The 16,345-nt window shown below is 39.8% G+C and overlaps 1 protein-coding gene across 33 annotated transcripts in view; it reads left to right on the top strand.

Annotated features, from left to right (window-relative positions):
• ptprda (protein tyrosine phosphatase receptor type Da) overlaps nt 1-16,345 on the top strand; it is a 617,722-nt gene that overhangs the window by 211,934 nt on the left and 389,443 nt on the right. For all 33 annotated transcript variants that reach the window (XM_072669660.1, XM_072669680.1, XM_072669689.1 and 30 more), the window contains exons 5-6: nt 10,475-10,547; nt 15,585-15,687. The gene's annotated coding sequence lies outside the window, so the exon portion shown is untranslated. The remainder of the gene's footprint in view (nt 1-10,474; nt 10,548-15,584; nt 15,688-16,345) is intronic.

Below are 16,345 nucleotides of genomic sequence, written 5' to 3'. Positions count from 1 at the left end.
ACCGCTGGGATTTCAATATGGAATGTGATATTCTCCGTAAGCCTCTGCACATATTCCAAGGCCATGTAAGCCTTTGCAGGAAATTGTTTTATTCTACCTAATCGATGCTATCGTTTTCAGCTGAGAAGAAGCAGCAGCTCCAGTTTCTTTAAAGGCCTTCAGGCAGACGCCTCAACTTCCTTTATTGCATTACGCCCCCTTTACTAATGCGCTTTCCCTACTCCATCGTTCTCTCTCTTCCCCCCACTCTCTCTCTCTCTATTTCCTTGAGGTTTCACTCTTACTCAGTCAGCTCTCATCTTACTCTGTCTCCACTATCACTCTTTTTCACACTTTCCCCACAGCAATTCTCTTTCTCATTCTCTGTCTATATCAGTCTCATTTGCTTAACTCTGTCTGTCTCTAAGATCCACAGTCTATCTACCTACCCAGCCACCCACCCACCAACCCAACAGGGATGGGCAATTCTGGTCCAAGGCCAGATTCCTGCACAGCGTTTTGGCTTTGGATCTACACCGATCAGCCATAACAGTAGCACCATATAGCTGCATAATATTTAGCAGGTCCCAACATATCTTACCATTCAAGGCATGGCACTCTACAAGACCTCTGAAGGTGTCCTGTAGCATCTGGCACCAAGAGGTTAGCAGCAGATCCTCTAGGTCCTGTAGGTCCATGGTTCGCATCAATGAGCCTTAGGTTCCAATAATCCTGTCAATGGTTCACTGGTTTTCCTTTCTTAGAGCACTTTCAGTAGAAAGACGACTGCACCCACAAGACCTGCCTCATGTTTTTGAGATGTTCTGATCCAGTAGTCTAGCCAGCACAATCTAGTTCTTGTCAAAGTGTCTCATATTTTTAGGCTCACTCATGTTCCCGGTTTGCAACACATCACCTTCAAGAACTGACTGTTCATGGCACTAGCTGCCTAATATTTCCACCCTTGACAAATGCCACTGTAGATGAAGATAGCCAATGTTTTCTACTTCACCTGTCAGTGGTAATAATGTTATGGCTGATTGGTCTCTGATCCGTTCTGTCTGTCTTTTTTTCTATTTTGTGGGTGGCTTCTTCACATTTATGGAGGAAGAAAAGGCGAGTCCAGCTGGCACTTCAAACGACTGTTGCAGTATTATTTTTTTATTTATTTATGTATTTAATTTGGGAACACTGGCATTTCCCAGGGACTTTCATGCATACTCTCTCTCTCTCACACACACACACACACACACACAAAAACCCTGTCACCTGGTTTGTCTTTAATCACCACATTCCTCCAGCTGCTCCTATGCCAAACATATGCCAATGAGAGGAAAGGCTTGATAATTACAGATAGATAGATCCACAAACGACCATAACAGAAAAGCATAGCACAATTATTTTGCTGGTGGATTTCTTTTTTTTGGGGGGAGGGGGTGGGGTAGTTAGGGTTAGAACTAACTCAGATATAAGCTAACTCAGTACTGGCCTAGCTAATGCTGTTTATAAACAGAGTCAGAATAAACAATATCTCTGGAGGAAAGCTTACACTTGTCATCAGCTGCATAAGATCCAATCTTATTGTTTAGACAGATTCTTTGGAGCTAGTATAATATTTGGTAAAGAAGTGCAAAACTGAAGTGTGGGACCATATGCAGACCCTCCGAGTTTAAAAGGCAACTGCTGTAAGTAAAAACAGGAGCTATTCAAAAAAGTCATTTTTTTAAGCAGTCAGGAATTTTCGCAATGCGCAATATGGCTTAAAAATGTAGTTGAATGTTATCTGTGAAAGAACATTAGCATTTATAGCTGATAATAAATGGACACATGACCTGTTAGAATTGTAAAGTGTGTAAAAGAGCACAGACTAGGTCATTGTGACAATAATAAACGATGGAATACAGGATACTGTAACAATAATACATCAATAAATTGGGGCAGTGGGGGCTCAGCAGTTACAGCTCAGGGCTATTGATGACAGGGTTGTGGGTTCGATACCCGGGCTCAGCAAGCTGCCACTGTTGGGCCCTTGAGTAAGACCCTTCACCCTCTCTGCTCCCCGGGCGCCGCAGCAATGGCTGCCCACCGCTCCAGGCACGTGTTCTGTGTGTGTTTCACTGGTGTGTATGTGTGTGTGTTCACTGCACGGATGAGATAAATGTTACTGATATTTTGTGGAAGGTATTCCTTCCTCCACCTGCGCAATAATGTCAGTGCCACTGGTGTCAACACAAGCCCACAGACCAGTTCCTTAATATGACTATTTCATGAAGAGTATATATGCACAGGTAGTGCTGCATAGTTAAGCACTGCACCACCTTTTTGATTCAGCTTAACTTTCATGCAGTTTATTGGCAGTCATACAGGTCTCATAAGCATACTTCATATAACTCAAGTAGATCTTAAGAGTTCCTTCCACATTATAAACTCTTCAGGAACTCCTCTCAGTGATTCGTGGAAATGTGTGTGCTGTAGAAATGTGATAATTGCACACATAGTGCTTTAATTGCCAAAACAACTGTGAATTTCAGTCACAAATGATGGTTTTTAATTGTGAGGAGATGGTAATTTACTGCAGGAACCACAGAGGCATCATGGGAAATCAAGATACAAACAATAGAGGATTGTTTATTTGCAGATGAAAACAGCAGCTTCCATTAGTTTCATGCTCTCTATTTCTCCCTCTCTGTCTCTCTCTCTCTTTCTCTTTTTCTCAATGTATAATGTAATTTCCAACCAATCTCCAGTTTATGTCTTGTGTATACAGTGTGGACTCACTATAGAGGATACGCCCTGACGCCACATTCCCGCTGAAACATTTCCTCCCTTTAATCGTATTGCGTCGCAAAACATTCTGCAGGACGGCTGCATTTACTTGGGAAAACGACCAAACCGGGAATGAAACAAGCGTTTATCTGCTCAAGTTGAACTCCAAAGAAATCCATCCAAATTACCCAAGAACTAATAGTCCATGAACATTGATGTATAACCAGGAACATCCAGCTAACTGAGGCTCAAACCACACCCATAGGATAAAACCTAAGTCAACTGAAAGGAGTGTTTTCCACTGTTTACACCCACATTACGTAGACTGATTAGTTTGCGTTTTACTTGCTTTACCTTTTAATTGAACTCAGGATGCCAAATATAATGGAACTCAACAATGCTACTACTACTATTTGCGACTACAGTGGACTTGATTTTACCCACCTGCTTTCAGAGCATGACTTTACCAATCCATTACTTTCTGTTCTCTTTAGCTTTCAGCAGTGTGTGAAAGGATAGTTCTGAATTCTTGCTGAATCTGTTTGTACAGTTTGTACTGGTTTCGTGTTTGGTGAACACAAACTTACCAGGTGTACCAAAAGACATTTCTTTTAACAAAACGTATGGCTTTGTGGAATCAAAAGTGGTTTCCTCGATGCTTCAAACACAAGGTCTGCAGGCCACATCAGACCCGAGGCACAATCTGATCTGTTCAGTAAAATGATTCCGATTTTTTATTTATATTAGCCTGTCACAATCCTCTGCACTACATTTCCTAGCATGCACTGCAACATAACATGCTCCCCAACAACAATCTATGGGACAGCAGATATGATTTTCTCTGTTGTCCTCTCGTCGACATCTCAGGTATTGCCTCATGTTGGAAAAGTTTTTTGGCCGCTGCTGCACACCATATTTATGTATTTTACAGTTCCAAATCACTGAACAAAAACTTCTTAAAGGGAAAATAAAATCAGATTTTTAATTTTAGTATTAAATAAAAAGTATAAGTATGTAATATTTCAGGATCTACTTCAAGTGCCCATATTTTACAGATATATTTTTAATATAGCAAAGTAGTATTTTAAAATGTAAATAAAAACATATGCGTTCTTTGTCCCCTGGGTTGGATGACAGTCTTTAATATTACCTATAATACCTATTATTAAAAATAAGTATAATACATTTATTTTTAGTAGTGTGCATGAATAGAGGATTGATTAATATGAGGTCACTTTCATGTTAATCTAGGGGAATAGTGCCACCTGCTGTTTGTCTCGGTCATGCACATTTTAACAATGCATCAGTCAGTCAGTGAGAGACAATGACTCTCAAACCCCCCCCCCCCCCCCCCCTACCTTCATTTCATGTAATTGCCAGGCTTACAATCCCTCAGTGTTTTCTCTGCTGTGTCTGAGCTGGAATGAAGTGCTCTAATCATGAGACCTGTGTGAGTGAGAGCGAGAGAACACAGCTTTGACAGAATGGTGTCAGATACGCATGTGATCTCAGGAGCACACAATCACACACACACACACAACCTTTTACGCATTTGTGTATATGTGTGAGTGTGCACGAGTGTGTCTGCATGAGTGAAAGCTGGCAGATTTTCAGTGGCACACACCTGCTGTGAGGAGTAAAGTCAGTGTGGTGTGAAACATCTCTCTTCAGAGGACAGTATAAATTTAGAGCCAGCCGGTGATCAGCTGCTGTAATTGTAGAACCAGGTTCTGAACTTTTCATCATTTCAGCCACCAAATGACAAAGCAGTGTGCAGTTATGCTATAGCTAGTCCTTTAGCAATCTGAATGAGGAACGTTGTGAGGCAATGTTTCAGTCATGGCCAGTTCTGGATGTTTAATTAAATGGTCCTAGGTTTTGAAGTGTGGTCCTAATAAGCTTTACATGTCATAGCAATGTGGCAATGGGAGGTTGGAAATGCAATTCTCTGTGGTGTCTCTTTCTCTATATTTTTATATATTTATCTATACAAAAAAAGTTGCAGCTAAGCTAAAGATCTGAAGAAGATTTGAGAAGATTCAGCCATTTCAGCAGCTCCACTATATGGAAGTATTTGGTCACCTGCTCATTCTTTGTTTCTTCTGAAATCAAGGGTATTTATAAAGAGTCTGTGGCATTCAGCTACAAGAATTTCAGTGAGGTCAGGATGTTGGATGGGCACCACCCAACTCCCCACCCAACTCATCCCAAAAGTATTGGATGGAGCACTAATCTTCATTCCAGAAAACACATTTCCACTGCTCCACAGCTAAATGTTGGGAGGGGGGGAGTTATGCCCCTCTAGCCCACGCCTGGCATTAGGCATAGTGCCAATAGGTCCATGTCTATGAGCTTTAAAGTGGCAGTACTTGACAGGACTAGAGGAGCTGTGTGTACGTGTGCATTTGCACATCTGTGCTAGCAATGGGTTCAACTTAAAGTAGCTGAATGCATTTATTAGAAAGGGTGTCTACAAATATTTGGACATGTAATTTATGTTTAATGAGTAAATTAAATTACAGTGAACATACATACATAAAAACATATGAATAATAAGTTAAATTAAATTACCAGCATTTTCACAAAACCACAGACAGTAAGGGCACTGCTGTAAATATGATTAAGATTTTAAGATGAATGGACCAATAGAAATGCTCCAACATTGACTTCCGATCTTTTGTAATGACTCCTAAAATCTTGGTTAAACAAACAAATTTAACCATTCGTTTAAAGGCCACTTTCATCTGTGGCACTGAAATCTGATACATATCCAACACGGCCAACCATGCTGCTTTTACATCGATCCAACTCAACATTCCTCCGAGAAAAAGGGAAAATGGACAATAGACAGCAGTGAGGGATGTTTTCAGTGGTGGGATAGCGAGAATATCGGGATATCGCAGATATTGCCACCGCACCATGTTTCAAGACCGTTCTAAAGAAATGTCAGAACGAGGCCACAGGAGCACACTGCTGCAGTTTTAAAGAAAGATAACATTCATAAAAAGACGCAAACAAAAAAGTGTCCATGGCCGAATATCGTGCCCTTTTTACAGCGAGTTTGAATGCATTCTTGGTGATTAGCCCAGCTGTCAGCCACTGGAACTCCCTGATAGCACCTACGATGCTGGAAAAGATGAAACTGGAACTTAACGTCGACTTCACGTTAAGCTTTGATCTTTTGCGCATGTGCCTCAGTTTAGGAGTGTGAACTGTCCCAAGGAATGTTGATGTTGATAAATAGGTCATATTAAAAAGTGTGAACAGATTGAAAATGGTGAAAAAACTAATATGAGGCATTTTTCCTGCTGTGTGAACAAAGCTTAGGAGAGTGTAATTGGTCTAATTCTGTCTGAGTAAATGGGATGACCCTCCTGATAGAATTAATATTATGTCCAAGCTAGGGACCATGTAGCAGCCTTTATATTTAAAAGTGTATAGAGCAGATGACTGCCTTCATTATTCAAAGCAAAGGGCTTTCTGCGTCCATCTTTCTCTCTCTCTCTCTCTCTCTCTCTCTCTCTCTCTCTCTCTCTCTCTCTCTCACTTTGTATTTCCATTCCATTCAGTTTACTGCAGGCTGCTCCGTTAGTCTAACAAGTAGTGACTCATTTGTACCTCACAGCTTGGATTTTAAGGTGAACAGGACATTAAACGCTGTAGAACTGTAATGTAATATGAACTACAAAAAAACCCCAAAAAACAGACTGTGATTAAACCTAATAGGGTTTAGTGTGTTTGTGTGCATTGACTTTCATCCTTCATACATGATGGCCTTGTCTTTTGTCTCTGTCTCCTTTGCTCTCTCTCTGCTTGATCCCTTGTTCCCTCTCTAAGCCTGTCCTTGCCCTCCCTGCTCACCATTTTAACAAGAAGAGCTAAGCCTGACACGTCCTGTTTTTCCCTTTTTTATTTCCCATTCTCTGTCCCCATCATACATCATAGATTGGTACAGTAGAACTGAGCATGAATGCTGATGCCTTTATAAGAACCATGGAGAGAAAGGGAGAGAGAGAGAGAGAGAGAGAGAGAGAGGTGAGAGATGTGTGCTGAATACAATAGGGAATTTTCTTGTATTACAGAATGATCTAGGCTTAATCCATGGCTTGGAAACTTTAGTATAAGTGTATAGGTAAGCAAGGCAGTCAGATCACCCCCTGTTTTTTCAAAGGGTTTAACCATTGCCATTTATAATAATTCAAATAATAATTCAAATATTGTTTATTTATTATTTGATTATTAATAAGTAATATATACATACCAAACCCATTTAAGTGTTTTTCACAACATGAAAAAATATAAAACTGTTTTTGTCCTTAAATAAATTGGTATCCTTTGAAAATACAAAAATACAGTCAAAGTATAATGAAACTAAAACCAGGCCTAGTATAGAGCCCTGTGGTACACCTCACTTTACATAGCAAAATTTCCCTGGACTAGTATTTTGATTGTGATTTTTGTATACATTTTTAATAAACAATAAACAATAAACAACTTTAAAAAAGTACAAATCTATGCATAAGAGATGTTATTTAAATGTTATGAGTAATGTTACAGTACAAACACTGATACAGTATTTGATATTTCATACAATGACCTGTTCATTTGGGAAATTATTTATTTGCAAATCATTATCTACTATATTTTTGTCCAAAATTACTTTCAGAATGTAGGTATCTGGCTTGTTTTTAACTGAGGCTGGACGACAGTGGTCATAAAGACATTTGGAAATGCCTGTTTCAAAAAAGCAATTTATGATATCTTCATTAAAATGTCTTTTTAAAAAATTATGTTGCAATAGTATCTAAAAGACAGGATGAAGAACGCAGATGAGAAATCATCAGGTTTTAGAATTTGTTTTTCTAAACTTGCATTGTGTATAATGGGAGCAAAGATATCACTACATGACAATGGCATTTGTTAATTTGTCTGTGTTAAAATTCATTGCATTTGAATGAAGATGCTTAAGAGCCAGTCATTGGTCTAGTGGAACAGAATAAGACACCAGTAAATGTAGTTGCTTCCTTATCCAGAAAGCTTTTCAATGGTTTGTTGTAGCATTTCATGTTGTTTCTTTCAGGCTTTTCTTTTGGCATTCTCTTTCAAGCTGATGAAACTGTTCAATTTTTAACACATCTTTGGATCTAGACATTTTGAACTTTTCTGGTGCAGCTAGGTCTAAAGCTGCCCTTAGTTTTGAGTTAAAACTACTGACCGTTTCATGTATTTCTAAGCCACTTTGACAAGGCCCAAATTTTAATGTCTAGACGACTGGGTCAGAACATCTACAACACATCATCTGGTATGTAGTGGTCAGTACCTACCATAACTGGTCCATGAAAGGACAACCAGTGAATCAGCAACAGGGTCATAGACACATAAGGCTTATTGATGTGACCCATGGAGGCCCCACCCCACAACTTACAGGGATCCGATGCTAATGTCTTGGTCTCAGATACCAAAGGATGCCTTCAGAGGTCTTGTTCATGACTTGGACAGATCTGTTTTGGTGGCACAAGGGGGTCTTACTCAACAGTAGACACTAATGTTAGAGCAGATCGGTGTACTATATTAGAGTTGGATCAGCCGCAGGCCATTTCTAGTGTGCTGTTGCTAATCTACAGTCCAACTGAAATGGTCAACCAGTGCTCCCAGTAAATCCTACGGCCACCAAACCGGCTAAAGTGTCGATGTAGCATTAGACATGCTACATCCCACATCAGATTGCTAATCTGCAGTGGTGCGCAGTTCTGTTTTTTGGATAACTTGAAAGTATTATCTTCATACCAGGCCATGGACCTCTGCCCTGGCTTCCCCTCTATGCTGCTAGCATTGGCACCACATTCAATTCCTGCCTGCAGTGCTAAGCTACTTGAGCTAACTGATTAGAAATGTAATTGCTATAGACAGGAGCATATTAGCATAGCTTCTAGGGTGGCTGAGACCATGTTTCTGTAAATCATTAAACTAATTATACGAGCTAATTAATGAGCGCGCTAACTGGGCGGTGCAAGAACACAGTGCTCTTTGTTGGCGCTTGGAATGAAAGCACTCATTTTTAGATCGCGCCGAAGTAAAAAAAGATAGATAGAGAGAGAGAGAGGAAACCTTTGATCTGGCGGGTAAACAGCTATTCCCGCATAATTAGCCGGAACTGGTAAATAAGCAGAAAGCTCTCTAGAGCATAGTGGAGAGGCCACTAAGAAAGAGAGAAAGAAAGAGAGATTGTGTGTGTGTGTGTGAGAGAGAGAGAGAGAGAGAGAGAGAGAGAAAACTTTTTTTTTTTTTTTTACTTTTACCTTTTTTTGTTAAACTCTTTTCTCTTTTTTTGTTCGTTTTTTGAGAGAAGGGGGACTCGATGCAGTCTGCCTCATTGAAAGAACAGAAGAAAAGAACAAGAGACAAATGTGCCTCATTATCTTGGGTCCTGCATTCTAACTTAGCTAAAAAGCGTCAAAATAGTTGAGGGTTTATGCAGCGCGAGAGATAATCAGAGCATAATGAGCCGCTAGGAAAAAAAAAAAAAAAAAAAAGCAACGAAACTTCGTCCATGTTTAGCTATGACTTGCTGCCTTCTGAAGTAACTTGGTGTCCGTGCTCCATCATTGATTGGTTTGTCCTGAAGGTGTGCATGAGTGTTATCTCCTTATCCTCTGCTCTCTTTCGGCCATTGATTGCTCCGGCCTGGCAGTGAATGTTTCAGTACGAGCTTGTTTTCAACACTTTGTCATCGATTGCTCAGGCCTGGGCTTGTGCAGAAGCCACTGCAGTTCTACTCAATCAATCAACAAATCAATTAGCTGTCCTGTGGGTCCAGTACAAACAGAGCAGGCAAATGAACACTTTTAGGCCCACTGGAGCTGATGGCACACCGCTCCGGCAGTTGCCACGATCAATCCACAACAGTCCAGAAGCGTCTGGCATCATGCTTCGAGGGGCATATAGGGCATATTGGCTTATTTGATTGTTGTGAAGCTTACAGTAGCAATTCATATTTTTTACAGTCATACATTATATGGACAAAGGTATCGTGACACACCTTTTATGCAGTGCCATTGCCACAGGTGTATAAAATCAAGTATCTTGCCATGCAGTCTGCCTTTACACACATTCGTGAAAGAATGGGTGGTCCTAAAGAGGTCACCAAATTCCGGCGTGATCCTATAACAGGATCCCACCATTGCAACAAATCAGTCCAGTCCTAGATATTCCACCATCAACTTTAAGTGGAATTATTGAAAAGTGGAAGCGTTTGGGAACTACAACAACTTGGCCGTGTAAAGTTACAGGAAAGTCACCAAAGCTCAGCTGACCTCTTAAAACTGTTATGGGGGACCAGGTCCATATTAATATCTATGGATTTAGTATGGGATTTCATAAAAACTCCTGTAGGTGCAATGCATAGGTGTCCCAATACTTTTGTCTATATTGTACAAAAAAAAATATTGTTAATTGTTTTATTTTTTTATTTTTTTTGTTTACGCAAGCCATTACACCATTACACAAGGCACAGCGGATATCTGACATCATACACACCAATCAGCCATTACATTAAAACTACTGACATGAAAGTGAACAATATTCACTTGATTTTAAAAGTGAATATTGCTCTCATGAGTGGGATATATATCAAGCAGCAAAAGAACAGTCCGTTGTTATATATATATATATATATATATATATAATATTAATATTAATCTTTCTCTCTGTTTTTTGTCTTGTCTTTCAGGGAAATTCGGAGGAGGAGTGTTCTTTCATTCCTCTGGTCGGGGCAGCTCAGCCAACCCGTCGTCCTTAAACTGGTAAGATTAAATACCAAATGTTTCAGAGGCGCTAAATGTCAGACGCACACACTGTCTTAATCTCGCTAAATTATCCCAAAATGTCAAATGACAGAAGCTAAGCTTCATGCTCCGAATGTTATTTCATGTTGGCATTAAACAAAACAGAGGTCCAAGTGTAGTGCTCCAACAGATCAGTCAGAACAGCTATTCGTTTAAAGACAAAGGCGTCTTTGCTTGTACTTGAAACTAAATAGCTGCTATCTCTCTGAGAGCTGGCGGCTGTTAGCTTGAGAAACAGCCGTTGCTTGTATCATCTCCATTCACTGGACTGAAAGGGATAATGGAGGAAGCACTATAGACTGATAATGGTTAGTGGGACCTCAATGGCAAGGCTCTTTTTAAGTTAAGTGATGAATTAGCTTACTGAAACAAGTCAATCGTCATGCTTTACAAGAAAGACCTGGACATCGATGACAGATGTTTTGGGTAGGGAAATAATTGTCAATTTATTTAATAGTTGCGTCCAGTTTTAATGATCAGTTATTACACACCTGTTTTTGTTGGGTCTTCCATTCAGCACTGTTGTCATATGCTATGTTAGTTCTGTATCCAGAACCAGCACTGTATTCTTCTGTATCTCAGTTTATTTTTCAGCTGGAGTAGAATAAGTGCACAAGTACAGGCCTGTGAATATACAGGCTTGTGAGTGCATCCAAAAAAAGGTTGTTATGGTTTATTTAAAGAAAGACACATTAGGGTTTGATTAAGCTCTTGCTCTTTGTTCAATAAAGCCTGAAATACACAGTACAGTTGAGCTGTATTATAGTATAAATATTAATTATTATCAATTTTCATTGTTTTTGACCAAAAAGCTATAAATGTCTTTAGTGCTATTTAGTGCTGAGATAAGTTTTAAATGGGTAGGTGGGGATTTTCTCAGTGATGTTAGTCCTGTCCGATCGCGCCATGCCAGTTGTATTACATACTGCATGATTCCGTATCAGTGAATATCTGTGACAAGCCTTAAAAATGTTGAGAAGGAGTTTTTCATGACTTTTCAAGTTCGGAGGCACACAAGGAGGCACGTAGTGTCATTGTGCATGGCGCAGTTACCTCAGGTCTTATAAGTCTGTGGCAAACCACACTCAAATCCAGAAGTTGAGCCAAAGGACTCCTCAGAAGTGTCAATCTTTTGTGTAGCAGAGCCCATAACCTACATGCATGTTATGAACATATTGCTGCTAATTTCTGAACTAAAATGCATCAGTCAGAGCGATTAAAGTCCACAGTATTGCTCTAGCTGATGAAGCTTTTTTTTTACTAAAATGAAATTATAGCAGTGGCTGAAATTCACTTTAGTAATAAAAGAATAGGAAAAGACTGAATGAACCTACTTTTTCCCTGCAAGGGTTAAAATGAAACAGGTAAGGGAGGTCTGAAAACTAGCAACCACAACAACAACATTCAGAGGCCTCGTTTTAGATTAAAGAATTCCAGTAATGAATTTATGCGAAATTTATGCTAAACACATGCTAATACATGCGTGTGCATCTTTATGAGGCGATTCATGAGTGATTCCTTCCTCTTCCTTTTAACGAAGTTTATTTACACGCCGCTTTGAAGTGTCTCAGTGGTAGATGAATTTATTTGTAGCGTACTTTCAGAGATAAATGCAGATCAATAAGAGCTGTCATCATGCCAGAGCTGTTTTAGAACTCACTGGCACTGCATTTTACCATGCTGCACATTGATGTATCTGTGTTAAGTTGCATTATTTATTTAATGCTGTTTTCCCCACAAGGACAACACAATGCTAAACGCTTTAGTGAAAAAGGGTGGGTAGGAGGGGGCAACCACACACCACACAGCCACACTAATGAGACAGCAGTGTAGCCTAGAACAGCGTCAACTTTTATGTGCATGTGGGCATCAAGGCAGAGGTGATAAAGACACCCTATTGGTAATGCCAGTGTGGTAACATGGTGACGGAGAAGTGCTCTTTAGACAGATTTACTGAAAGAAGTGTCAGCTGATGATCTACAGACTGACAGGTAGCTTTCCTGCTACCTGTGTCAGACCAGGTACCCATCCTCCTGCTACTGCTATCTGCCTACCAAATATGTTAAGGTTTACATGGACTCTATCTGCTACTATCATGATTATTACCACCATTAACTATTATTAATTTCATTATTCTTACTGTTCTCTATTATAATTAAATAGGTTATATTATATGATGATAATATCAGCACACCTGATCAGAGGAACAGTCCTATGTTTTGATACTGTGACTTTTACCAATAATTTATAAGTAGTTCTGACTGGAGGAGGATGGGTCCCCCTTCTGAGTCTTGGTTCTTCCCAAGGTTTCTTCCTCCAGCTCTGAGGGAGTTTTTCCTTGCCACTCTCGCCTTTGGCTTGCTCACCGGGGGTCTCTATGTTTCATGTGTTTCAAGGTGTACGTCTCTTGTTCTACTACCAAATTCCTATAAAGCTCCTTTGTGACAATGGCAGTTGTAAAATGCACTTTACAAATGAATTTTGATTAGATTTATTTATTTATTTATTTGTATTTATTTGTCTAGCTGGAGAGGATGGTTTTAATGACCTACAATGAACTAGATTATTATTTTCAGCATCATTTCAGTGATTTTTAACTAACTTTTCTAACTAAATAACACTGATGTTCCAAATATGTTCTAGCTTTTAGAAAGAACAAAGTACATGACACAGTAAGGGAGGTAATCATGCAGAGTATGAACTGGTAAGTACAAAAATACTAAAAACAACCCTAATTTAACTGTAATTTTACAATAAGGGCCCATTTAAACTCCCTTTATGTCTAAAAATGAAGATGTCAATGTCAAATGATGCAATGGTCACTGTTCACATACTTGTATACATCCTTTACGTTGGCATGGATTGAAAGCAATACATCCACTAGGGGGCGGTTCAGAGTGTAATGTTTCTGACAGCAACAAACATGGCACCATAGGGAGGTTGTGATAGTTTAATTATTGTGTAAATATACTCATGCAAATGCCTAATTAGGTCACAGCCACTTTTCAAAAAGCTCCACCATAGGCCTCTTTTCCAGTGTCATCTCTGTTGTCTCCATGTGGCGGTGGTTGTGTCAAACTTGAACTGAAGGCTCTGTCTGTACCTGTAGCTGTTTTTAATAATGAGCCTTAAGCAGGAGAGTGAATCTGGTAAAATCACTGACAAGCATGTAGTTATGTGCAATAAATAGATGACAAATATATTTCATGGAAAACTGTAGTCATCTTAGTGGAGTTGAATAATGTGAGTTTGGTGCCTGGAAGATCTCTATGTACCAAACTGAACCACAAATACTGTTGGTTGTCTCCTCCTTTCGAAACAGAGCTGTAAAACAAGGAAATTCCAAACCCATTTGACACCCATATTCACCATTTGTTTTGGAATTTTACACATGCCTGGAGTAGTGGCCAGCCATCACTGCATCACCTGTGGAACAGAGTGGGTTGAGGGCCTTGCTCAAGGGCCCAGCAGTGGCAGTTTGTCATACCAGGGTATCAAACCCACAACCCTATCATCAATAACCTGGTACTTTAAGCAATAAGTCAACATTGCCCCACATGGAACAGTCTAGGCTCACAATTTACACACACTCAGCCCACTAGTAAAAGCCTTGGCTGCAACAGAGTAAAATGCAAAGGGCAATTTTGGAGAACTTCAGGCCGTGCTGAAAGGACATATAGGGGGCAGAAAGACTACCAGTCGGGAATAACTCTGCATGTCAATATAATTTTGTCATCTAAACTGTCTTGGAGCTTGCCATCATCATAACCTCTGCTCAGTAGTTAGTGCTCCTCACACTTACCCTATTAATATCTAGAACTTAGGGAACTGTAAAAGAAAACATTACCCATTGTGGTATACACTTTGATCCATTCAGGAAAATCTGAGGCAAAGCCCGGACCTGGATCTTTCTGATCTGTGCACACACTTTGTCATGTTTTCATCCCTTCCCTTGGTCTAATCAATGAGGATTGAGAATGCGCTCTTCCTGTCTCTCTCTGGAGAACAGGGCACTCGTGTGTAATTGATTTTGAATCTTTTGCCTCTCTGAACAATCCCCTTTTCCCTCGCCATCTGCCAAAGTCCACAGCTTTGGAGCTTCTACAGTGTCTATACAATCTTCATTCACTTCTTCAAACACTGAGCACTGCTTTTTTTCCCCCAGCCTGGCTGTATAGACTACCTTCCGCTAACACACTGGTCTCTGAGTGCCTGAGGCCTTGAGTATTTTGGGGGTGAATGGATTGCAAAACAGAGAAGAGCCGCATAAAGATGTGCAACTACGGGGCATGATTTGGTTTTAGACTGGAAACCCCTAGCCGTTAGAGATGTTAGGGGTACTAGGGCTGTAGTTCACATCACTAGCCATAATGCAAAGCCAAAATAGCTTGCTAGCAGTGTGATGCAAAGCAACATGACAAAGTAATGCAGTTACTTGTTCCTGTAACTCGGTTCATATTCCCATAATTCTGTTAGTTACTGACTTGATAGGATTTCTGTTACTTGCATTGATCCAATAATGCAGTGGTTAGGTGCAATGATCGACAGCATATACTCACTTCTAAGGAGCGTGAATTATTTGCAGAGCTTTTAAGAGCATATAAGAGCATTTGTGAGATCAGGATGTTGGATGATCACCACCCTGTCTCGCCCAACAACTTTCTAACTTATCCCAAAAGTATTATATCCATCTTTACAGAGAACATAGTCCCACTGCTCCCTAAATTAGTGCTGGGAGAGGGGGGTATTCCCCGCTCGCTCATGCCTGGCATTAGACATAGTGCCAATAGGCTCTCTGGAGCTTATCCGCTCCAGAGAGTCCTATTCTAATGGCAATATCTTTACACTAGGGCTAAACAAGTTGTGGGGCCCAACTTAAAGTAGCTAAATGCGTTCATTAGAAGGGGTGTCCACAAACATTTAGACATATAGTGTAGTTCTTCACTGACCTGTGACTCTCTTTCTCTCTATCTCTTTCTCTTCCTCGATCTCCAGTCGTTCTCAGTAATAATCACACCCTGCTGGGGCAGGCGTAGTGTGTGAGAGTTAATGTCACCATGAAACCCACCTGACCTGCTCAGAGGAGTCTCCACACTGGGTGAGTAAACGTTATTACACTATACGTTATTGTGATACGCTGAACGTACCTACCTTATTAAGCTCTTATAAAAAAGAAGGTCTCTTTAGTTTCACATTCTTTCATGAATTGATCATAAAACAGGATTTGCTCTTTGCTTCACTTGGGAAGCATTTAGTGGAAATGTTTGTGAAATTTCATCTACCTAATAAAAAAGAGCCAGGCTCGTTTTCTGAGTGGCTTGGTCTTTTATAGGGTATAAAGAGTCAGAGAATTAAAAGCTTCCCATATGACCTGCTGTAGTCTCTATATCTCTCTACAACTATTAGGGTTATTATAATAAACTACGTCTAAAATATCTGTATAGGAAGTATAGGAATAAGAATTGGATGTAAAACAGAGGAAAATAAATAATTACTGAAAGACTATGACACAATATGGCACAGTAAATATATTGTAGTAATAAAATTCTATAAAACTTAATGCAAAACAAATATAAGGTCTAGAACGTTTGGCTTTTGGTAGGGCTACTGAAATGAAGTAAGTCCATACAACTAAGCATATACATTGTATACAGTACTGTGTGATGGTTTAAGCACCTAAAAATTAAATAAAATAACTTGAAATCTGAATGACACATTGTTGGTGATACTGTTTGCACTGCGCTATTCTCTCCCTT

This window comes from Salminus brasiliensis, chromosome 24, assembly GCF_030463535.1.
Source record: "Salminus brasiliensis chromosome 24, fSalBra1.hap2, whole genome shotgun sequence".
In the NCBI taxonomy this organism is placed as follows: Eukaryota; Metazoa; Chordata; class Actinopteri; order Characiformes; family Bryconidae; genus Salminus; species Salminus brasiliensis.
This window is presented reverse-complemented; position numbering and strand designations above follow the sequence as displayed.